Raw genomic sequence first — 25,137 nt, 5'->3', positions numbered from 1 at the left:
TGGAGAGTGTGCTGGTGACCATGGGACTTAGCTGAAAGCCCATTTCATTTTATTGCTTTTACTCTAAAAGAGCAGACAGCAGTTTAAATGTTTTTTTAATACCTCAAGAAATAGAATAGGACTTGTGAGCAAGTACAAGAGAGGGTCACTCCGAAGAAATATTGTGAGAAATCGCAATAATAAAAATAACTGTAATGTAATTGGAAATTAGTTTTTAAATTGCATTGGTTTACTTAGCTCTTCAAGGAACAAAGGAAATAAAAGATAATGAAAGCAGTATCCATCATCACCATTCTCAGATTGCATGAAAATGTCCCTGCAAACCCCCCCCCCCCCCTTCAATCAGCTTTCTTGTATCTGATTAGCCGGGCTTGGTTGTGATTGTTTCCATTGTGATCTTCTTGTTAGGGTGTAATGAGATTCAGTCCTGCCCATGTGAATACCCACTGCCTGTCACCACGCCATCTGCCCACAACTTAATGGCATGAGCATGCTGTCCTCAGTGAATAGGGGAAAATGGAAATGTATCTCAAGGCCGTTCCTCTTTGTTCTTTGTTCAGGATATATGGCTATTCACAAGCATTCGCTATGACCAGGACATTTCAGTGGGCAACCTCTTCAAAGGATGCTAACATCAGGGTGAATGTTGAAATCTGCACACACACAATTTTCCTGGGCTGGTTTGTTTATAGCAGTTACAGGGCAACAAGGGCACTGAAGTTGGTGTATGGAGCTTTTACCAGCTCTCCCCTCCTCTGATACCCACACTGCACATTTGGGAGGTAGCTTTGCTAACCTGATGTCAGTGTGCATTCTTCATTAATCAGTCAGGTCCCCAGTTTGCGCTAGGGTTCACTGTCTTGTGTAGTGCTGTGGACTTTTCAAAATATATACTGTCTTATGTATTTGCATATAGAAAAGTCTTAGAGTTCCCCAAAACCTCCTATTTCTACCTATTCATACACATGAAACCAACCCGTAGAAATCATTATTCTTTTGCTATTATTTGTAATCCATCACAGGAATTGATCATGATTATCATTCAACTTGGCTTTCTTTTTTGCTAGTGCTGGCAGTCCATGGATTTTTTTTTCATCCAGGGAATGTTCTTTGTTAGACTAATCTGTCTTCTTTTCTTCTACTTCGTCCTTCAGTTTTGACTTCTTTCCACAACTTACTCCTCATATCATTAGTGTCCAGCAGCAACTAAGAGTACCGTGCCCTGAAGTCAGAATATGCCTCTAGAATGAGAACTAAAAGCTTGCTTGGTGGGGTGGGGAGACAGCTCAGAGAGTAAAGTGTTTGCTGTGCAGTTGTGAGGACCTAGGTTCAGATCCAGAACTGATGTGAAAGCAAGGTGTGGCAGTGCTTGGCCATAACTCCAGTCCTGAATGGAGGGACAAAGACAGGCACCACCAGGAGCTTTGCTGGCCAGTCCTTCTAGCTGAAATGACGAGCTCCAGGTTCAGAGGGTGCTAATATAATCAAAAGATGTAGGCATTCCTGTCTGCATTCAAAATTTCTGTTTCTTTCATGGTTAAAAGGAGGCACAAGGATAGAATAATTCATGTGATTACACAGAAGCCCTAAATACAAGCTTGTGGGATGGCAGAGAATGAGGATAACAGACCCAGAGGAGAAAGGACAATGCAGAGGTGAGGGCTTGGGGTCTTGCTATGGCCCCATGAAGAGGTTGTTGAGAATAGCTCCTCATCACTAGGCTCCCAAACTCTCTTGATGTGTGGGAAACAGGAAAATCTTCACCTCTATGGCAGTGAGAATCTATGTAATTTTCCAAGGGTTATTTTACTACAATCAATAAAGCAAGCCCAATATGTAATACACATCTGTCTTCCCCAGAATTTTAAAAATAAACACAGGCAAGAATTTGCCCATTTTAATATAACACAAAACAGTCACACTACAGCACTTCAGTTATTTCAACCCCAAACACAAGTCTTATTTCTGTTTTTCCACTAGTCCAATCTGTACTCAGGACATTTTAAAGTGACTCTTTCAACCTTCTTAGTTATTGCTTAACATTGTAAATGAAAAGAAGAATAAGTACTCCAACTTGGCCATTCTACCATGACCTCTTTCCCCTAACTGTGGGATTATGCAAGACTTTGTCTGAACCTAGGAGACATTGCCAGGCAATGATCAGGGTGTTTTCTACACAACTGTGAAAGGTTTAAAAAGGAAAGTGACTCTTCTGGGAATTCTGAAACCTGTGTTACCTCTCCAGGGAGTCCCTACATTTTCTCAGTATGAATTCGCAAGATCCCTTGGAAGTCTCACCCAGAAACAGAGGAGACCACATTTTGTTTTGTGTTAGCTAGTTATTATTGACTCCACAAGAGCCCCCAGCCCTCAGACTGTCTACATGGGACGCGGCAGTAAAGGACATGTCTCACCCACTTTAACTGAGGCACTTGCAGTTTAATAAGTTCTGTGGGATCCCTGAAACTAATTTCCCAAAGAGTTTCATTCTGGGTAGGCTGAGAAGAGGCACGGGCTTGGATGATGTGGTTCACTCAAGAGGATGAAAGTGAGTTCTTCAAGTCGTACAATAACAATGTTCTTGGACTTGAACTTCTATAGCCCCATCTTTGAAACCCAGCTGCACTCCAGCTTGGGATTTGACTGAGGGGGCCTGAGTTATCATCCATATATACCAGTGGTTCTCAACCTTCCTAACGCTTCGACCCTTTAATACATTACCTCATGTTGTAGTGATTCCAACCATAAAATTATTTTCATTGCTACTTCATAACTGTAACTTTCCTACTATTCTGAATTTTAATGTAAATATCTGTATTTTCTGATGGTCTTGGGTGACCACTGTGAAAGGGTTGTTTGACCACCAGGGGAAGAGTCTTGACCTACAGATTGAGAGTCACTCATATCGAGCCTTACAGCCCCTTCTCTGTGGTGCTGAGCTAGGGTTTTCTCTGGATGGTGCTTCTGAGTTTTCTGGTTCATGCCCACTTTGATTCCTAGAGACCAGTCAGAGCCTCCTTTTGTCTTTGAGATGAACATTGGAAATCAGCTCTACTCTTGCTTCTTCCTTGCCCTTGGCTCTGATGTTTGTGAGTCCAGGGTCTTATTTGTGGGTCATTGATAGCTGGATACAACAGGGACCCTCTATGATATCCCTTCAGGACTAATTACTCATGAGGACTGATGTCTGGTGTCCTCTAAATGTTGATCCATCAGGGCATGTCAAGGACTACCTCTGGAAACCAGCCATTCAACGGTTCCATTTTGGCCAAGCAAGTCAGCTCTAGAGATCCTGCATTTCTGGAGCCTGGTAGAGGTTCTGCCAACTACATTGAGGCTGATGGCTTCTGCTGCCCAACTAATCCTTTTCCCATTTCTTTTCTTTCATAAGTTTTTTTTCTGAGACTTTTACATTTCTAATTCTATCTCAGTGGCTGTTTCCTACATCATAAATTATCAACCCAACTAATTAAGTTGGTCCTTAGCTCAGAGAGCGAGATAATTATTGAGGCCCTAACATCCTGATTAAATGACAAGTATCTAAGTGTTCCTTATCACACACAGGGTTTTCATGTGAAATCCTTAGCAGCTTTCTGTCTCTGGCAAAATACCAAAGACAGCTAACAGAAAAGCAAAGATTTAATTTAGCTTGAGGGTTCAAAAGTTTCAATGCATAATTGGTTGTTCTTTTCACATTGGGGCTTGGGGAGGCATGGTTCATGGTTGCAAACGTGCATGCATGGTACGTGGTTGCAAACATGCATGCATGATACGTGGTTGCAAACGTGCATGGGGAAAGTAGATGCTCTCATCGTGGTGTCTGGGAAACAGAGAGACAGAGAGGCTAGGATTCTGGTATTCCATTCAAAGGCACATTCTTCATTGCCTAATTCCTCCTGCTAGGTACCAGCTCTTAAACTGTTTATCACCTCACCATCCTATCACGAGCTGATGACTATCTCGTTGTTATATGAAGTCTTGGAAGGTACATTCAGTATCTAAATAATAACAATGGCATTTCAATAAAAGTTTATTGACTTAGATTTCCTGTGTCTTATACTCCAGAATTCATTATACTGTTATTTTTTTTTAATAGCACAGTCCGCTTAGCTTTCCACTCCAAATATACTTAGCTATTCCTGAAAATCTGATTTACGGAGATCTGATTACAGTTAGTGCTCTGTAGGTAGTTACATGTTAACCACTTGACCGCTTCAGTCTCCTTACATGAGCAGTTCCCCGCTCTGGTCCCTCTGCCTGTGGCATCCTTCTGTGTGTCTGTAACTCCTTTGGCAGGCCATGATGGGTAGTCGCTTTGCAATAAAGGTATTCACAAATAATTGCACTGACTGACTCCTTCGCTTACAGTAATATGCTTTGGCAGCTACAGCAAGGAGAAATGAAGTGTACACAGCTTTCCCTGTGAGGTGAAACTTGTTAAAACAGTAAGGGATGTATCTTTCCTCCCCAGGGTATGTGCAACCTATGAGTCAAATGCAATCCCTGAATTCACCAGAGGATTGCTTTGGGGATGTGATAGATAATCTTGGTTGTCAACTCGACAGATTAGAATCGCTATGGAAACGAATCTCTGACTATGTCTGTGAGGGAGTTTCTATATTGGGCAAATTGAGCTGGAAAGCCCCAAGCTATATGTGAGTGGTGTCATGCTGTGGGTGGGGTTCTTTTGGGCTAAATTAAAAGGAGAAAGCAAGCTACAGGACAGCAGCCATTTCTGGGTGCTACCTACCCACAGGTACAGCTTCACCCACCAGCTTCGCCATGACCTTTTGTCTGTGATGGATTGCGGTTTTAAGCTTTGAGCCAAAGCAAACCCATCCTTTTAAAAGGTGCTTTTCTCAGAATGTTTTGTTGCAATAATAGGACAAATAGAGGGGAAGACTGCATAACACAAGGAACTTGGGCACAACATGTTTTTAATGTGTCGGTCTGTGACACAGGGGAGTTTCCTTGCAATGACTGCCTGCCTTCATGATACCCGAGGCTGTTATGCGGAAGAATTGGGTATCTGCATCATTAACCTAGGCTTTTGTTGAGGCAAAATCTCCAGGTATTCAGCGTTTACCTCCTGACATGCTGTTAATCAGTCACTCTGCTATGCTCTCTTGTTTGGATGCTTGCCATGTCAGGAAGAAGGGATTACAAGGAGCCAAAAGCCAGGCAGTCAGTCACACAAGCTGGCCGTCCTCTTTCCTCCTTCACTGCTGGCTTTGTTTCATATTTCCTGCAAAGATCTCCCACCTTTTCTACTTTCCCATTCTCGTACTTGGGTCTGCTGCCCTGATTGCTTTCACACCTTCTGCCTCCTAAGTGATCAGCACCTGCAAAGGCTTCATTGCAGGGTGAGACATTATCAATCATTTCTCCTGTATTCTCATGCTAGGGTGAATCCACTAAATATCTTGATTTGTGTCCTGAGCCGCTCAATTGCCTATTTTAAGTGAGTCGAAGTATCCTTCTAACATTCAGGACTGGTAACTAACCTGAGGTGAACAGAAGTCACACAGGAATACAGCACCAAGTTCTTCATTCAGAGACGTTTCTAAAATCGAGCTCCACAGACTTACACAGGATATTGGGAGTATATGCATAATTTAGGATGGTGTGTCAATGGCACATGTATGTATACGTATATGCAAATACATTTGTGTGTATATTTGTGTGTGTGAATATATGCATATGTGTGTGCATGTGCAAGCAGTATTTGTATATGTGTCTATGAATTTTTTGGAGCTTGTATATGTGTATATATGTTTATATATATGTATGTAGTATGTATGATGTGCTTTTATTTGTATGTGTTCATATGAGTTACATGTGCATTTATGTGCATATGTATGTATATGTCTGTATGAATGCATATGTGTGTCTATATTTGTGTGTCTGTGCAAGTACATGTCTATGTTTAAGTGTATTGAATAACTAATATGCAAAGAGACCTGGAGCATTGTTTGCAGAGAACTGAAGATACTCTCCTGGTAGGTTTATTGTGGATGAGTTCAGAGCAGAGTTGCTACACAGAACACAGAGTCTCACAATACAATGATGGAAATTGCCAAGAATGGCTTTTTTCCCTTTAATAATCTTGAAAGTACAATATTTTCATAAAAACCTCCTCCTTCCTCTTATTGTTTACTTTGGTGGAAATTTTTTTCTCCTTTTAGCTCATCTAGTTAAAAACTGACCATATATATATATATATATATATATATATATATGTGTGTGTGTGTGTGTGTGTGTGTATGTGTGTGTGTGTTATGTAACATATATACCACATATATATGTGTGTGTATGTATATATATATATATAGAGAGAGAGAGAGAGAGACTGTTAAAAACTGATCAATTCCAGATCAACTCCATATATATGGAATTGATATATATTTATATATAATCATATATTATATATGTTATATATAATTTGGTGGCTCATAACCATCTATAATGAGATCTGGCACCTTCTCCTAGTGTTCAGACATACTTGTAGGCATAATAAATAGTAGATGAATCTTTTTTTAAAAATCAGTTCCACATATATATGCCATATAATATGTTGTTTTTATTGTATTATGATATATATATATATATCATATTTATGTGTTGTATATGATATATATAATTTTTTAAAACAAACCCCATATTTTCCTTTGATTACATTGTATATATATATATATATATGTGTATATATATATATATATATCTCCTTCAATTTCACTGGAATGTTTTTGATATTATAATTGCTATTTTCTTTTTTTGACTATTTTTAACACTTTACTGGTCCTTTCTGCGAAATATATTATTGATGATTTTTCTGTTTTATAATCAAAGGACATGTATAACTAGATGGCTACCTCCCAAAATGTTGAAATGTTGTATGTTCACTATTATCCAACAATATAATTTCTAATTTCATTTTGATCCCTTTATAACCCATATTATTGTTTACTTACAAATACTGGTGTTCTAGATGTCATAGACGTATTTCTTACATGCTTATGTTCTTTCATCTTTCTAAGAGATCATTAGACTTCCCTTATTATACATTAATAAAGCACAGTTTATGATTTAGAATGTAGTCTGTTGTAATGAATATACCATGTACAATCAAAAGGATGTGCATTTTATACCTATTGATAGACTGTTCTATAAATACCAAAGGTACGGTGGCTTACAGAATTACTTGTGTTGTGTATTTTATGACCTTTTAAAATTGGGTCCTTCATTTTCCAAGAAATTCCAAGAGGAGTCTACGTCTTTTGTGATATTGTCAGAAGATATCTGTCACAGAATTGTCATGTTTTAATTGATATCCATTTAGAGCATTGTTATTAGGCTTATACATATTCATGATTATTAATGTCCCTAAAGAATTAATTATATCATTATAAAGACTCCAATTTTCCATCTGGGTGTATACTTCATCTTTAGGAGTACTGAATGCTACACTCATGACCACTGCAGCAGAAGCCTCCTTAACATATATGTACATATGTGTATGTATGTATGTATGTATGTCTCTATATATATGTGTGTATTTTTAAATGTACATCTATAATCAGCACATATTACATAAATATTATTATTATTCCATTGTCTTACATTTTGACATATAAAATTTTTATTTTTCACTTCTCCCTTAGGTTTTTATTTGTACAGATGGATTTTTACAAAGGGGATTCTTTATGGTATATCCAAAAGTTCAGACAATGTACTTTGGTTTTATCCCTTACTTTCTAATCCCATTTCCCTTTTTGTTACCCCACTTCTGCAGTCCCTGAGTAGTTTAATAGTCACTTTTATTTTCATCCTGATCTCCCCCATAATTACTGCATTTTCCTTAAAATGACATAACTTTATTCTTATTTGTTGTGAATGAAAGCCTATGGTGTGTGTGTGTGTGTGTGTGTGTGTGTGTGTGTGATATTTACATATTATTTATCCATTCATCCTTTGCTGGGCATCTAAGCTAGTTCCATTGTGTAGCTCTTGTTCATGGTGCAATGATAAATACATATGCTATGCAGATATCTCTATATCTCTATAGCTAGATTTGTATAGCCACTCCTTTTTCAATATTTAATATTTCAATATTCAATACTCAATACTTTTTAGTATCTGTATAGGTCAGACAACTTGTGGGGGTTGATTCTTTCCTTCTACTATGTGGATCTCTGGGATGGAACTTAAGCCATCAGAATTGGTGGTGAGCACCTTCAGCCTCTGTGCCATGTTGCCAGCCTCTTACTCTCTTAAAGAAACTAATTACACCTCACATTAAATGTTGCAACCTAGCAACAGATGAAGCCGCTGCATCTTCATGTTCTACATACTGACTTTGTCATGTTGTGTTTGAAATGCATAGCTTTGAAATTTCAATGAAAACATCATAACTATCACTTTTAAATGGTTGTGTACTTTAAATAAATTAAAAAGGGAACAGCCATTTATGTGGATTCAATGTTACCTTTGTAGGTGGTAAGCATCCACTTGGAGTCACCTATATTCAGTCTGAGGAACTTTAGCATGTCTGACAGCGCTGGAGAATATTTCACTTGGTTCTCTTCTATCGTAAAATATTTTACTTCAACTTGATCAGTGGAAGCAATTTTTGCTTAATAGAGAAACTTGAGTCGGCAACTTTGCTTTGCCTGCACTTAAGGGTATGGTTGTCAATGAATCAAGCACCATTCTTTCCTGTTAGAACTTCAGTTGTGTTCATTTGTAACACTGTGGTAATGTTCCACAAGCCTCCTAGCACCTGATTACTTTCTCCCGTGCCTCGTCTCTGCCACTGTTTTAACCAGCTTCTGATTACCTATGACAATTCAGTTATAAAGAGGATATGGTTATTTTGGATCATTTTATCATCCAATCTAATACTGGATGGGTTCATTGCCTGAGGCCTCCTGTAGGGTTGCCTGGCAACCATGAGAGAAAACATATTGGAAACTGGGTGAAAGAAGTGAGTGTACACAATACCAATTCCAGCACATGCTCCCAGTGACCTTAAAAGCTCCCATAGGCCCCACTTCCCAGAGATTCTCCCACTTCTGAGACACAATACTCAAACAATTTTAACCAATAAACCTTTGACTAACACCTAAGCTAACCACGAAAGCTGCCTTCAGGTCTGAGTCAGCTCAACTTTTGGTTCATTTTATCTTTCCTTTTCTGATATCATTCTACCAACCAACCTATTCAATGAAGGTCTTATAACTGGTGCTATTTTTCCACTCTCAAATTTACCTACGGATTGTCTTTTATTTATTTACTTTTGTCTACTTAGATTTTTCTTGAGGCTGGGAGTTACTCGGTTACTAATAATGGAGCACGGAGACCCAAATTCAGTCCCCAGCAGCACTGTAGAAAGCAGGATGTGGTAGTGTGCTCACAATCTCAGTATTGGGAAGCCAGAAGCACGAGGTTCATATAGCTTGCTGGCCAGCTATTCTTCCCCAATCAGCAATCTCAGGTCTTGTCTCAAAAAAATAAGGTGGATGGAGATGGAAGGATGGCTCCTAGGTTAAGAGCACTGGCTGCTCTCTGGAAGGTTTTGAGTTCAATTCTCAGCAACCACATGGTGACTTGCAGCTATCTATAATGAGATCTGGTGCCCTTTTCTGGGCAGAACACTGTATACACAATAAATAAATAAATCATTAAGAAGTGGTGCATAGAAATATGTGCAATCAAAAAAATAAATAACAAGGGGAATGGCTCCTGAGAATTGACAAGGTTGATTTCTGGTCCCCACATAGAAGTGTACACATGCATGCACATCCACATACCACCTACACACAAGCACAAAGATTTTCTTCTGCTCACTATAACTATATTTTCTTTAGATCATTGTGTATAGTTCTAATATCTGCAGTGACATGGAGGGCGGGTTCCAGACAAGGTTTCTGCCATATCTTAATGCTAATTTCAATATCTGGATCATTTTGAATTTTTCCTTTGGTTTTCGTTCTTACAATGTGTCAAATAATTTTGTGTCCTAAGAATGGATCAGGTTCTGTCAAAGTATGCAAGAGTGTTAACTTTTACTTTGTTGTTGCTGTTTGTTTTTAATGAATCTGCTTTGTATTTCAAACAGCAAACTGTGTGGCATTTAATTATATAACAATACACCTCTCGGGTCAGTTCTTTCAACCTGAGCTTTGCTACTTTGAGTCTCTACAATATAGGCAAGAAGTGGAGTCTACACACAGATTATATCTGCCCGTTTTGAGATTCTTTCTAGCTTGTTTCTCATGGCTTTGTCCACCTCATTCACCATTAGGTGGCCTTGCTCGGAACATTATCTTCTAGTTTTCCATGCCAGGAATATCATTATATTTTTAGAAAAGATTTTTTATCACCTCATTTGTCATTAATCATGGTCTGCCTTCATGGAAAAAATAAATTTATGAGTTGAGCAATGTATCCTAGCTCATGCTCCTCTTTCAGACACAATCAGTTTTCCACCTGTCTGCTTGACTTTAGCACTCTACAGTGTTTTCAGGTAGCTTTTTGTCATATCTTTTCAAGACTCTGGTTGTTTCTAGAGTAAAGTAAGTCAGGTGATTTAGCTGGACATATGCAGGGAGCCCTCTGTGTAACATCTGACTTTTAGTCACTAGCTACTTGCCTTCCCTCTTTCCCCTTTCCTGAGCAAAACAATTTTGGAACCAAGTATTAAGTTATAGCAAGAGTCATGTTGATGACCTGAATAGCAGAGCACCAATGGACAACAGAGTGGGCAGAGAAAATGTAACGAGACCTCAATACTATGTAAAGAACTGCAGACATCCAAGGAATGCTGAAGATGGAAGAAATACTCCCCAGGGAAGAATATAGAAGTTGGTTATTCAATACCAAATAGCCAGCCCTGAAATATACATAAGAATAGCATTGTACAGCCTAAGCAAGTAATATTTAGGAATATATGTGTATACATATATGTATGTAACAATGATTAATGAAAAAAGAAGCCGTAAATCTGAAAAAGAACAAGGGGGAAGGGTTGTAAATGGAAGGGCTTAAAGGGAGGAAGGGTGATGTGGGATTCCCTTCTGTATGCTGTGAATATATTTTATTACCATTGGTTAATGAATAAAGCTATTTCAGCCAATGGCTTAGCAGAGCAAAGCCAGGCAGGAAATCTGAACATTATCTATATCTATATCTATATCTATATCTATATCTATATCTATATCTATCTCTATCTCTATCTCTATCTATATCTATATCTATATCTATATCTATCTATCTATATATATATATATATATATATAGAGAGAGAGAGAGAGAGAGAGAGAGTAGGCAGAGTCAAGGAGACACCATATAGCTGCCAAAGGAGAAAGATGCTACTGCTGGAACCTTAATCAGTAAGTCACAGCCTCGTGCTGATACACAGATTAATAGAAATGGGCTAGTTCAAGATGTAAGAGCTAGCTAGAAATATATCTGAGTCATTGACCTAACAGTATTGTAATTAATATAGCTTCTGTGTTATTTTTTTACAATGAAAAACAAGAACCATTTATTAAAACCAATATTAAAAACAAACACAAAATAAAAACATACTTAAGAATAAAAAAAAACCCTATGACTTGGGAGGGGAAGCTGGCTGGGGTCTGGGAATGCTGCTGGGTGGAAATCAGGGGGTGATTCTGTGGAGAACAACAGGACTGGGGCTGTCTGCAGAGCAGAGAGATGAGGGACGCCTAGAGGAGCAAGGGGGCCGGGCCATTGCCAGGGAGTTAACCTTCCCACCCTCAGACGAAGTTGCACTGTGTCTGCTGACGGGGAGAGGTTGAGCGGCTGGAGCATCCACGGCTGATGGCAAGAGTGGGGACCCGACTGCTGCTCCAGCCGCACATGTGGCACAGATCTTTCTCATGGGTTTTCTGCTCCCCAGCTTAGTGCACAAGGTGGTTCAGGCTTGAAAGTAGCTGGTTAACAGGCTTCGATGCTGGAAAATGGCCTGGAGGTCTAGATCTGTCCATGTGCGGCTCTCCCTGCAGCTCTGCGGATCTGGGCTTACTCATTCTCTGTCCTCTGAATCACTGTCCACTTCTGTCTCCAAATTTGTATGGATCTCATGGAAACGAACAAGAAGGTCTGAGTAGGGTATGTTCAACATCAGGTAGGTCTTCACCTTCTTTAGAATGGACAGGTCTGTGGTATTTGAAAAATCCCCGGGAAACTCGTCCATCCATGTGTGCAGGAGGGTACAGATGGTGTTCTTTACATCTTCATCCTCTTTACATTCAGGGCGGAAGTATGCATACCGCCTGAAGAGTACGTCTAGTATCTGCTGGATGTTGGCACACATCGGGTATACACACAGGAAGGCTATTAGAGAATTACGGTCTCCATCCTGCACAGCAGTCAACATGTTATCCACCAGCACATCCAGCGTGTTGAAACAGAACTCCTTTGGCTCATGTGGGGCAAACACCCTGGGCTCCTTTGGACCACACTCCTTTGCGTCCTTTGGACCAGACTCTTCAAGGTCATTTGGGACAGACTCCTTCCTCTCATCTGCGGCAGTCTCCTTCAGGACAATTGGGGCAGACTCCTTTGGTGTAGGCTCCTTCTCCACCTGGTCTGAGCTGTCCTGGTCCTGGCTGTCCTGACTCAAGGTTTTTTCTTTCTGGCAAAATGGCCAGATGCGCTTTAGCCAGGAGTAAACCCCGTGTCTCTGGGCACCACCATGGCCTTCATCGTGGCCTCTACTTTTCTCTTTATTGAGATCTGAGTCTCCACGAACTCGAAAACAACAGGAGAACATCCTGCTTTCTCTTCTGTCTGAAGACAAGTGAGCCTACTGGGCTGTCTCTAGGCAGTTGGCTGCCTGGTTGCAGGGTTCTGCATTGTGATGTCATCGTTAAGGAAGTGAGGTCACTCCTGGAGTCCCCTTGCTTGAGTTTTTTTTCCCTCCCCTCCCTTAAACCCATACCCCCACTCCACCCCTCTCCAAAGACAAAGAGCCATCAGGGTTCCCTTCACTATGTTAAGTCCAAGGTCCTCCCAGCTCCCCCTAAGTCCAGGAAGGTGAGCAACCAAACTGACAAGGCTCACAGTGAGCCCGTCCATGCTGTAGAGTTCATGCTCATTGCCATTGTCCTTGGTTTCTCAGTCCTCCTCCACCGTCAGCCACATTCAGAGAGTCCGGTTTGGTCCCCTGTTCCATCAGTCCCATTCTGACTGGACTTGGTGGTCTCCCGTTATATCTGTTCCACCGTCTCAATGGGTAAAAGCACTCCTCGCGGTCATGGCTTCCTTGCTCATGATCTCCCTCCTTTTCCTCCTCATCAGGACCTTGAGAGCTCAGTCTGGTGCTCCTATGTGGGGCTCTGTCATTTTCTCCATCCAATGCCAGGTGAAGGTTCTATGGTGATATGCAAGATATTCATGAGTATGACAATAGGATCTGGACATTTCTGGCACCCTCTCCTCAGCTGCCCTAGGAACTAGCTGGGGTCGTCTTTCTGGACACCTGGGAACCCCTCTAGAGTCAAATCTCTGCCAACCCTAGAATGGCTCCCTTAACTAAGATATATAATTCCTTATTCCCCTATCCACCCTTCCTATACCCCAACCATCCTATTCCCCCAAGCTCTTCCCATCGTCCACTTCACCCTTTTCTCTCCCCATCCCCCCATCCCCCCATCCCACCCCACCCCCATGTTCCCATTTTTTGTCCGGCAATCTTGTCTACTTCCAATAACCAGGAGGATAACTATATGTTTTTCTTTGGGTTCACCTTCTTATATAGCTTCTCTAGGAATTTTTACGAATTATAGGCTCGATATCCTTTATTTATGGCTAGAAACCAATTATGAGTGAGTACATCCCATGTTCCTCTGTTTGGGCCTGGGTTACCTCGCTCAGGATGGTGTTTTCTATTTCCATCCATTTGCATGCAAAATTCAAGATGTCATTGTTTTTTACCGCTGAGTAGTACTCTAATATGTATATATTCCACACTTTCTTCATCCATTCTTCCACTGAAGGGCATCTAGGTTGTTTCCAGGATCTGGCTATTACAAATAATGCTGCTATAAACATAGCTGAACAGATGCTTTTGTAATATGATTGGGCATCTCTTGGGTAAATTCCCAATATTGGGATTGCTGGGTCCTGGGGTAGGTTGATCCCAAATTTCCTGAGAAACCTCCACACTGCTTTCCAAAGCAGTTGCACAAGTTTGCATTCCCACCAGCAATGGATGAGTGTACCCCTTACTCCACATCCTCTCCAGCAAAGGCTATCATTGGTGTTTTTGATTTTAGCCATTCTGACAGGTGTAAGATGGTATCTCAGCGTTGTTTTGATTTGCATTTCCCTGATTGCTAAGGAGGTTGAGCATGCCCTTAAGTGTCTTTTGGCCATTCGGACTTCTTCTGTTGAGAATTCTCTGTTCAGTTCAGTGCCCCATTTTTTAATTGGGTTAATTAGCATTTTAAACTCTAGTCTCTTGAGTTCCTTATATATTTTGGAGATCAGGCCTTTGTCTGTTGCGGGATTGGTGAAGATCTTTTCCCAGTCAGTAGGCGGCCTTTTTGTCTTAGTGACAGTGTCCTTTGCTTTACAGAAGCTGCTCAGCTTCAGGAGGTCCCATTTATTCAATGTTGCCCTTAATGTCTGTGCTGCTGGGGCTATACGTAGGAAGCGGTCTCCTGTGCCCAAATGTTGTAGAGTACTTCCCACTTTCTCCTCTAACAGGTTCAGTGTGTTCAGATTGATATTGAGGTCTTTAATCCATTTGGACTTGAGTTTTGTGCATGGTGATAGACACGGATCTACTTTCATTGTTCTACAGGTTGACATCCAGTTATGCCAGCACCATTTGTTGAAGATGCTTTCTTTCTTCCATTGTGTGCTTTTAGCTCCTTTATCAAAAATCAGGTGTTCATAGATTTGTGGGTTAAGATCTGGGTCTTCTATTCGATTCCATTGCTCGACTTCTCTATTTTTATGCCAATACCAAGCTGTTTTCAATACTGTAGCTCTGTAATAGAGTTTGAAGTCAGGGATGGTAATGCCTCCAGAAGTTCCTTTATTGTATAAGATTGTTTTGGCTATCCTGGGTTTCTTGTTCTTCCATATAAAGGTGATTATTGTCCTCTCAAGATCTGTGAAGAATTTTGATGGGATCTTTAAGGGGATTGCATTAAATCTATAGATTGCCTTTGGTAGTATTGCCATTTTTACTATGTTGATCCTCCCAATCCAAGAGCAAGGGAGATCCTTCCATTTTCTGGTGTCCTCTTCAATTTTTTTCTTCAAAGACTTAAAGTTCTTGTCAAATAGGTCTTTCACTTCCTTGGTTAGAGTTACCCCAAGATATTTTATGCTATTTGTGGCTATCGTGAATGGTGACGCTTCTCTGATTTCTTTCTCTGCTTCCTTATCCTTTGTATATAGGAGGGCGACTGATTTTTTGGAGTTGATCTTGTATCCTGCCACGCTACTAAAGGAGTTTATCAGCTGTAGGAGCTCTTTGGTGGAGTTTTTCGGGTCGCTTATGTACACTATCATATCATCAGCAAATAACGAAAGTTTAACTTCTTCCTTTCCAATTCGAATCCTCTTGATCACCTTGTTTTGTCTTATTGCTATTGCTAGAACTTCAAGTACTATATTGAAGAGATAAGGAGAGAGTGGACAGCCTTGTCGCATTCCTGAATTTAGTGGGATGGCCTTGAGTTTCTCTCCATTTAATTTGATGTTAGTTGTCGGCTTGCTGTAAATAGCCGTTATTATATTTAGGAATGACCCCTGTATCCCTAATCTCTCCAAGACCTTTATCATAAAGGGGTGCTGAATTTTGTCAAATGCTTTTTCTGCATCTAATGAGATGATCATATGGTTTTTATCCTTCAGTTTATTTATATGATGGATTACATTGATAGATTTTCATATGTTGAACCAGCCCTGCATCTTTGGGATGAAGCCTACTTGATCATAGTGGATAATTTTTCTAATGTGTTCTTGGATTCTGTTTGCCAGTATTTTATTGAGAATTTTTGCATCGATGTTCATAAGTGAGATTGGCCTGTAGTTCTCTTTCTTGATTGAGTCTTTGTGTGGTTTAGGTATCAGGGTAATTGTAGCTTCATAAAAGGAATTTGGCAATGACTGTTCTGTTTCTATATTATGAAATACCTTAAGGAGTATAGGTATTAGGTCTTCTTGGAAGTTCTGGTAGAATTCTGCATTGAACCCATCAGGTCCTGGGCTCTTTTTGGTAGGGAGGTTTCTGATAACAGTTTCTAATTCTTCGCGACTAACAGGACTATTTAGAGCATTTACCTGGTCCTGGTTTAACTTTGGTATATGGTACTTGTCTAAAAAAGTGTCCATTTCTTTTACATTTTCCAATTTTGTGGCATACAGGCTTTTGTAGTAACATCTAATGATTCTCTGAATTTCCTCTGTGTCTGTGGTTATGTCCCCTTTTTCATTTCTGATCTTATTAATTTGTGTGTTCTCTCTCTGCCGTTTGATTAGTTTGGCTAGGGGTTTGTCAATCTTGTTGATTTTCTCCAAGAACCAGCTTTTTGTTTCATTGATTCTTTGGATTGTTTTCTGTGTTTCTATTTTGTTGATTTCTGCCCTCAGTTTGATAATTTCCAGTCTTCTACTCCTCCTAGGTGAGTCTGCTTCTTTCTTTTCTAAAGTTTTCAGGTGTGCTGTTAAGTCTCCAATGTGTGCTTTCTCCGTTTTTTTTAAGTGGGCACTTAGTGCTATGAATTTTCCTCTTAGCACTGCTTTCATAGTGTCCCATAAGTTTGAGTATGTTGTGTCTTTATTTTCATTAAATTCAAGAAAGACTTTAATTTCTTTCTTTATTTCTTCCTTGACCCAGGTGTGGTTCAGTAGTTGACTGTTCAGTTTCCATGAGTTTGTAGGCTTTCTGGGGGTAGCATTGTTGTTGAATTCTAATTTTAATCCATGGTGATCCGATAAGATGCAGGTGGTTACTAATACGTTTTTGTAACTGTGGAAGTTTGCTTTGTTACCAAGTATGTGGTCAATTTTCGAAAAGGTTCCATGAGCCGCAGAGAAGAAGGTATATTCTTTCCTGTTTGGGTGGAATGTTCTATAGATGTCTGTTAAGCCCATGTGGTTCATTACCTCTATTAAGTCTCTTAATTCTCTGTTAGGTTTCTGTCGGATTGACCTGTCCATTGGTGAAAGAGGAGTGTTGAAGTCTCCCACTATCAGTGTGCTTGGTTTGATGGCTGCCTTGAGTTCTAGTAATGTTTCTTTTATATAAGTGGGTGCTTTTGTATTAGGGGCATAGATATTCAGGATTGAGACTTCATTCTGATAGATTTTTCCTGTAATGAGTATAAAGGGTCCCTTTCCATCTCTTCTGATTGATTTTAGTTTGAAGTCAACTTTGTTAGAAATTAGTATGGCCACACCCGCTTGTTTCTTAGGTCCATTTGCTTGATAGACCTTTTCCCAACCCTTTACTCTGAGTAGATGTCTGTCTTTATGGTTGAGGTGTGTTTCTTGTAAACAGCAGAATGTTGGATCCTGTTTTTGTATCCAATCTCTTAGCCTGTGCCTTTTTATAGGTGAATTGAGTCCGTTGATATTAAGTGATATTAATGACCAGTGGATGTTAACTCCGGTTGTCATTTTTTATTTGGTAGTAGAGATTGTGTGTTTCCTTTCTTTGAGATGTGCTGGTGAAGGGTCACTAGATGTCTGAGTTATTTTGGGCAATGCTGGACTCCTTTGTTTGTGAATTTCCTTCTATTACTTTCTGTAAGGCTGGATTTGTGGCTATGTATTGTTTAAATTTGTTTTTATCCTGGAATATTTTGTTTTCTCCATTTATAGTGAATGAAAGCTTGGCTGGGTATAGTAATCTGGGCTTGCATCCATGGTCTCTTAGTTTCTGCAAAACATCTATCCAGGACCTTCTGGCTTTCATGGTTTCCATAGAGAAGTCAGGTGTTAGTCTGATAGGTTTTCCTTTATATGTTACTTGACCTTTTTCCTTTGCAGCTCTTAATATTCTTTCTTTATTCTGTATGTTTTGTGTTTTGATTATAATATGGTGGGGGGATTTTTTTTTTGATCCAGTCTATTTGGTGTTCTGGAAGCTTCTTGAACCTTAACAGGAATATCTTTCTTTAGGTTTGGGAAGTTTTCTTCTATAATTTTATTAAATATATTTTCTGGGCCATTGAGCTGTAATTCTTCTCCTTCTTCTATGCCTATTATTCTTAGGTTTGGTCTTTTTATTGTGTCCCAGATGTCCTGAATGTTTTGTGATGAGAATTTGTTGGATTTGTTGTTTTCTTTGATCAGTGAGTTTATTTTCTCTATGGTATCTTCAGAATCTGAGATTCTTTCTTCTATCTCTTGTATTCTGTATATTGTTGCTTATGCTTGTTTCTGTGGTCTCTGTTCGTTTACATAGATTTTCCATATCCGGCTGGCCCTCGGGTTGTGTTTTCTTCCTTGCCTCCATTTCAGTTTTCAAGTCTTGCACTGTTTCCATTATCTGTTTGATTGTTTTTTCATGGTTTCCTAGGATATCATTTACGGATTTACTCAACTCTTCAAACTTTTTGTTATTCTTCTCGTCCATTTCCTTAAGGGAGTTTTTCACCTCCTGTTTAAGGGACTCTATTACTTTCATAAAGTCAATTTTTTCTACTTCTTCTTGATTAGTGTGTTCAAGTCCTCCTGTTATAACTTCGTTGGGTTCTGGTGCTTTCATGTTCTTTTTCAAATTGTTGGAGGAATTCTTTCATTGGTGCCTGCCCATTTCTTCCTCTGAATAATCCCCTTTGGGTCTTCTTTTAGAAGTTCAATTCCCCCAATGAATTCAATTAACTCATCCCAATGAATGATGGATCCTCTGGCAGACTGTCAGGTCTCCTTGCAGGCCAAGCAGCTAGCTAACAAAGGGCCTGCCTTGCTGGAGGCAGGCTAATGAAGGAGGGGACCTCCCACCGGCCTGGGTGCACTCAATTCCAGGACCCCGGAGCCCAAACAGGCTGAGCTGTGGGATTTTGTGGCCCCAAAGACGGGAGGATGAGGTGGGGTAGGGGGTTCTGGGTGCATGCTGGGAAGGGACAGCAGCTTCTGTGTTATTATTTGGGTCTGGGCAACTGGGAAACGAGCAAGCAATCTCCATCTACAGAAGGGGAAGGCAGAAATATTATAATCTCAGAAATAAAAGATGACAAAGAATTGTGCTGAGATAAATGATTGACGAATCAACTTAAAGTGAACCCAAAGAAGTGGGTACCTGTCAAACAGCCTAAAAAGACAAAATTAACTAGCTGTGGGAAAAGGTTAATGGAGGACTGTTAAGGAATGTTCCTGAAGCTAGCAGCTTGCTTGGGGGTGGGAAGCAAATTCTGTTTCAATTGTTTTTTTAAAATGTTCAAGGGAAAACAAATGTGTGGGCTAAACCTGAAGGAGCGATGAGAATAAAGGAGTAGAGGCCTGAACATGTTTTGAAGCACCTGACTCTAGAAAGGCCCCAAGGTTTAATTTAAAACCAAGAACAGTGATAGGGAAGGATTGTGTACTCATGGACCAATACTGACGTTAGAGCAAAAAATATTAGGACAGATGTTGAAATGATTATTTTAGAATGAGCCCTACAAAGTTGATATTTTAGGAGGACAAAACTACCCTGAACTAACCGTTTCTTAAAGTTCACTAAATAAACAGAAGTTCATGACCAGAAACAGAAAGAATGTCAGCCTTATTGAAGCAGCAAATTGTCTAATAGGAACCTGGCTGAGAGACGTATTAGGAGAGTTTAGAAAAAATAGGAAAGGGGTCAAGGGATCAGCAAGAATTCAAAACTGATGTATGACTGCAATACCTCCAGAGAATAATGGAAACAATAAATTCAGAAATTCCTTTGCAGAATGCTGGATGCCTATACAAAAAAAAAATACAAAATTCCATTCTTAGTCAAAGGCAATAACAATCTTAATTATAAACTTGGAAATGAAAGAAACTTTAAAACCATTAGAAGAAAGTCATGACAGGGAGAATGAAACCACAATTTGGTAAATTTGATTATATTAAAATTAGTGTTTTCCACACATCAATTGCTACTATGAAGAAGGTGAAAAAAACAAACTAAAAATCAAAAAGACTCACGTACATCATCTTAAACCAACAAAAGTATTGCACCAATAATAAACCCATAATGAACTCCTACAACTCTTAAGCAAAGACAACAATACCCAATACAAAAACAGAATCAAACAATATGAGCATATACTTCACAGAAATGGGAACACAGATTGTTGATAAATAAATTAACTTATGTTTTACACCTTAAGCAACTGTGAAACTGCAAATTTAGTCCATGCCAAACTACTTATCATTACTGATTTGATTGTCAGGGGATATTTAATAATATCAAATATTGATGAAGGAGTGAACCAATAACGCACATACAATTCTGTTGATGTTATAGTCCTTAGGCTGTAGGAGGTTCCTTCAGTGCTTGTTTATGGCATTCCTGGGGATGGAGGGATGGCTCGGCAGATAAGACCATTTGCTCAATCATGAGTGTGAAAATCCACACACGAAAAAAGCTGAATGTGACCAGTCACACCTGTTACCTCAGTGTTGTGCGGGACTGGTCAGTCAGACAGCCTAGTTGGAAAACCTGAGTGCCCTGTTCAGTGAGAAAGCCTCTTGCAAGGGAAAATGACTGTGAAGAATGAGCATCCCACGAGGCATCCTCCTGTGGCTTCCCTGTGTGCGAATTCCTTCATGTGTACATACAGACACACTCAAAGGAGGAGGAGAAAGAGGAGGAGAAGAAGGGAGGAGATCTTTCCCAATGCAAGCGGTTCAGATGCTGAATATTCCCTGATTGCTCAGTTTTTATAGTGGGCAAATATTAAGATGCCATGTGCATACTGACTCATAGACTTTTCCTTCTCTGTATTAAAATCAGATCCGAGGGATGTCTTCTGTCTTGCCTACCATCTCCTTCCTCAATGCCCATTGCTTATATCCCCGATGGCATGCCTGCGTGTGACTATGGACATTTTCTTCCTGCATATTAATCATCAGACATGAAGGATATCTTCCATCCTTTCTTCTATGTTTTCTTTATCTTCTTTCCCTTTCATATCCATTTTGCCCCATGGGTTTCAAGCATTTGAATCTCAGGAAGGGCTCCTTAGCATAGATCTAGTTTGCACTCTCCTCCCTTTCCATCCATCCAGCTTCTAGAAACAAGCCAACCCTCATATCTCATTCTCCCCTGTCTACTTTTCCTGCCAACTTAGGGGCTAATGCGATGAATAAAATACACATGTCTTTCCGCCATTCTAATTCCTTCCTTACATGGGCATGTCTTTCTGCAAAGACAGCTAAACATCACTTGCATGTCATATTGCTTGTCTTACTCCCTTGCCTCAGCACATCCCACTGAACGTAAAGCTTACTACATAGCTGACATCATAGCCTATTTATAGTCTTCCCCAAGTGTGTTCCGTTCAAGAATACATTCGACAGTTCTAGGGAACCCCTATAGTCTCGTGATAGAACTGTTCATCAAGGAGACATGATGTCATGTCACGTAGATGAGGATGGTCACCTTAGGATTCCATTCAGATGCCAATTGTGTTGCATGACTTTTCCTGGAGCTATGTAAATAAGCATCAACCTGAAATGAGTTTGAGCAACAGACCAAAGAGAGAATTCCACAGAAGGCCAGCTCAGTGAAGCAGTGAACTTACTGGGAAGGGAACCTTCTAGGAGGGAGTGTTTCGATTCAGAGGAGACATCTACAGAGCGGCTCTTGTCACTTAGCAGCAGCAATATAGATGATTGCCTACAGAAAATAGAATTTCTATAAAGACATACAGAATATACTGTTTTGGAGTACACACAAGCATAGTTAAATTAAACCATAAAAATAAATACCTATCAATGGACATTCAGGGTAGAAGGGAAAAGATTTTTTGTGGAAGGTGCTTCTAAGGTAATATATTTTATTAGTAACTTTGTTTGATGGTGAGTACATAGATAGTATTTGCACTGTGTTTATTTTAGAAAAATTATATTCCTCTAAATAAACACACATGTTTGACATTAAAGAAGATGTATAAAAAATTATATAAATACATCACCCAAATCCAGCTTTTTATTACTCCTTGTTTTATTTATATAGTCACACAATAATCTTCATATGTATTTTAACTATTTTTTGAACTGATACATACATGTGTGAACATTGTAGTCAAGTACCATGCAAAGTTTTTTATACATTAATATACTGTGATTTACTCAGATCAGGTTAAACAGACCTACCTTCTCATACATACTATTTATTTAAGGTAAAAACAATCAAAAATATTCCTTGTAGCTTTCTAAATGTAAGCTGTTAGTGTCTGTAGTCACTGCGCTGTGCTACAGCACACCAGAAGTTATTTAAATCATCCTAAAAGTCACAACAAGAAGAATATTTCAAGGTGTCACACAACATGTGCCATGTCTCACAGGGGAGGAATTTGTGATCATTGCTTCATTTCTGGATAAAAATACGTTAGGGAGAGGCAGGAACAAGAAGGTCTGCTAAGACTTCCCAGGCTCAGGAAAACAGCTGGTGTTACAAAAACTTTCCTGTTTTTCCTCTTGGGAATGGAGATGTTGACCATATATGTTTTTTTTTCTGGACTAAAAATAAATAATCACTCTACGTTTCAACTGAGAATTAGTCTAGTCAGTCCTGAAGAAATCCAACTGCAGGATTGGGAGAGGGAATGAGAAGTGTTACCATTTATTAATATGTTTTCAGGAAGCAGTATATTCATAGGGTATCTGGGGATTCACACATAAGTCAAGTAAAATTAAACCTCAGTTCAGGAATACAACTGACATCCAGTTCTTAGCAAGGGGGAGGGGCCAGAAAAAGCGGCATGAGAAACTTTGACCCGGAGCAGTCTTAGCTAGGAAAAGTAGTATACTGAAGGATAGACAATGTAGTATTTAACCCTTGGACATATGCAAAATATCTCCTAAAACAGAAACTTGTAAAGCATTTAAACAAGAAGCCCAATCCAATGTGGCAATGATTTATTCTCCAAAGACCTACTGTTCACCTGATGTGTAAAGGGCTCTGTAATGGGCATTTGTTTGAGAAATAAAATTTGAGTGTGTAGGTTGTTGAGAGAGCTCAGTGAGTAGAGGAGCTTGCTACAAAACCTGAAAACCAGAGTTCAATTCCTGGACCAATATGATGGAAGGAGAATGCCAACTCCCGCAAATTGTCTTCCGATGACCATGCATGCTCCTCCTCCTCTGCACATAGAAAAATAAATTAATAAATGGGTGCAATTAATTTTTAAATTTTTATCTTGAAGATCAAAAATACCTAGATGGCAACGAACAGGTGTCCAGTGTGTCCGGAAAACACTGAAACACAGAGATGGAGCCAGTCAGCAGGAAGTGATTATTTTTGATGAGAACACATTACTTGTAACTATTATGAATTCACCTGGGATTTGAGGATGAGAAACATTTTCCCTGAAAATAACTTCCTGTGGGAACAAGTTCCAACGAGCTTTAGATAGCATGTGCCTTGAGCTGGGAGTTTATTTGTAAGATGTTTAAAAGGGAATCCTTAAAAGTATGGCTAAGGCTTAAGAAATTTCTAGAAAGTGTCTCCTTTTAGCATAGAAAGCACAGGAGAGCTGGTATAAGATGGCGTGGGATCCCCTCCTGGTTGAGTCATACTGGATAATTACTTACCACTTCTCAAGTACATTAACAATTGGGCTGAATGGATATCCAGGCTCATTTTTAAAAAGGAGTAAATCAATTTTTGCTTATGTTCTATCATTACAAGACTGAAATGAATATTAGCTTTCATCATTAAGGGATGGAAGGCAAGTGAGAAATGTAGATTGCTGAACAGCCAAGTGAAAAAGTATTTTACAGACCTTCAAGACTCACAGTGGATGGAAAATTTATAAATAAATGAATGGTGGTAAATCGGAAGTGTTGAAATGTTAGTAAACTGTGTTAAAGAACATAGAGAAATGGGTGTGCTTTAAAGGTCAAGAAAACATAATTTAGTTTAAAACTATTGAGTTAGAACATAGTAGCCATAATATATGTGGGTGGTAGGTATCTGAAAGTAACAGGATGAAACCAAAGAAGGTATTTATTTTCCCAAATCAGTCTCTTGTCAAAGATCTTTAGTGACAGAAAGATGTAAGTCCCAAACTACAGGCCAGCACAGAAGGTAAACAGTAAAGAGAGATAAAAGGGAGAGGAGCCAGGCGATGGTGGCGCATGTCTTCAATTCCAGCACTTAGGAAGTAGAGGTAGGTGGATCTCTGTGAGTTCAAGGCCAGGCTGGTATACAAGAGCTAGTTCCATGACATGCTCCAAAGCTACAGAGAAGCCCTGTCTCAAAACACCAAAAACAGAAAGAAAAAGAAAGAAAGAAAAAAAGAAAGAAGGAAAAAGAGAAAGAAAGAGAGAGAGAGAGAGAAAGAAAGAAAGGAAAAAAGAAAGTAGAAAATACTAAAGTTAAAATATAAGAAATGTTCTAGATGCAGAGAGAAATGAAATTGAGTTCAGAGTAGAATTGAAGCAGTATTGAAAAACAAAATCCAAGGTTTACATTCTGAGGATCCGAAGTCCAGAGCAGAAGGCCCTATGAAACACAAAAGATTGAGTAACACTGAATGAAGGGTTTATGAGACGTCATTTAGCCTGACAATATTTGGGCTGTGCTTTCCATTTGGTAATAGCAGGTAGAATTTAGTTGGAAAGATATTACAGCACAAGTGGATGACTGAGGAAGAATTTTGTGTTTCCTAGTTCATGGACTGGATGGTTAAAGTGGATGCAGTGGAAGCAGTGTTCATGGAAGACGCACATTATGGAGATATCAGAGTCACATTTCCTGTGTCCACTGATGCTCACGACATGGGGCACAGAACAGACTATGCTCAGAGAGGTTGGTGGTGGGGACACTGCCTATGGTGATCAGAGAGTGGCTCCTGGTTGCTACTAATTGTGGCAACTACTTATTTCAGATACATTTCATCTCAGCGCCTTCCTATTCTGTGCTGTGGAGTCATTTAAGATTACCTTACA

The sequence above is a fragment of the Arvicola amphibius genome, chromosome 8 (genome assembly GCF_903992535.2).
Source record: "Arvicola amphibius chromosome 8, mArvAmp1.2, whole genome shotgun sequence".
NCBI lineage: Eukaryota > Metazoa > Chordata > Mammalia > Rodentia > Cricetidae > Arvicola > Arvicola amphibius.
The sequence above is the reverse complement of the archived record's forward strand: the minus strand, read 5'-3'. Positions refer to the sequence as shown.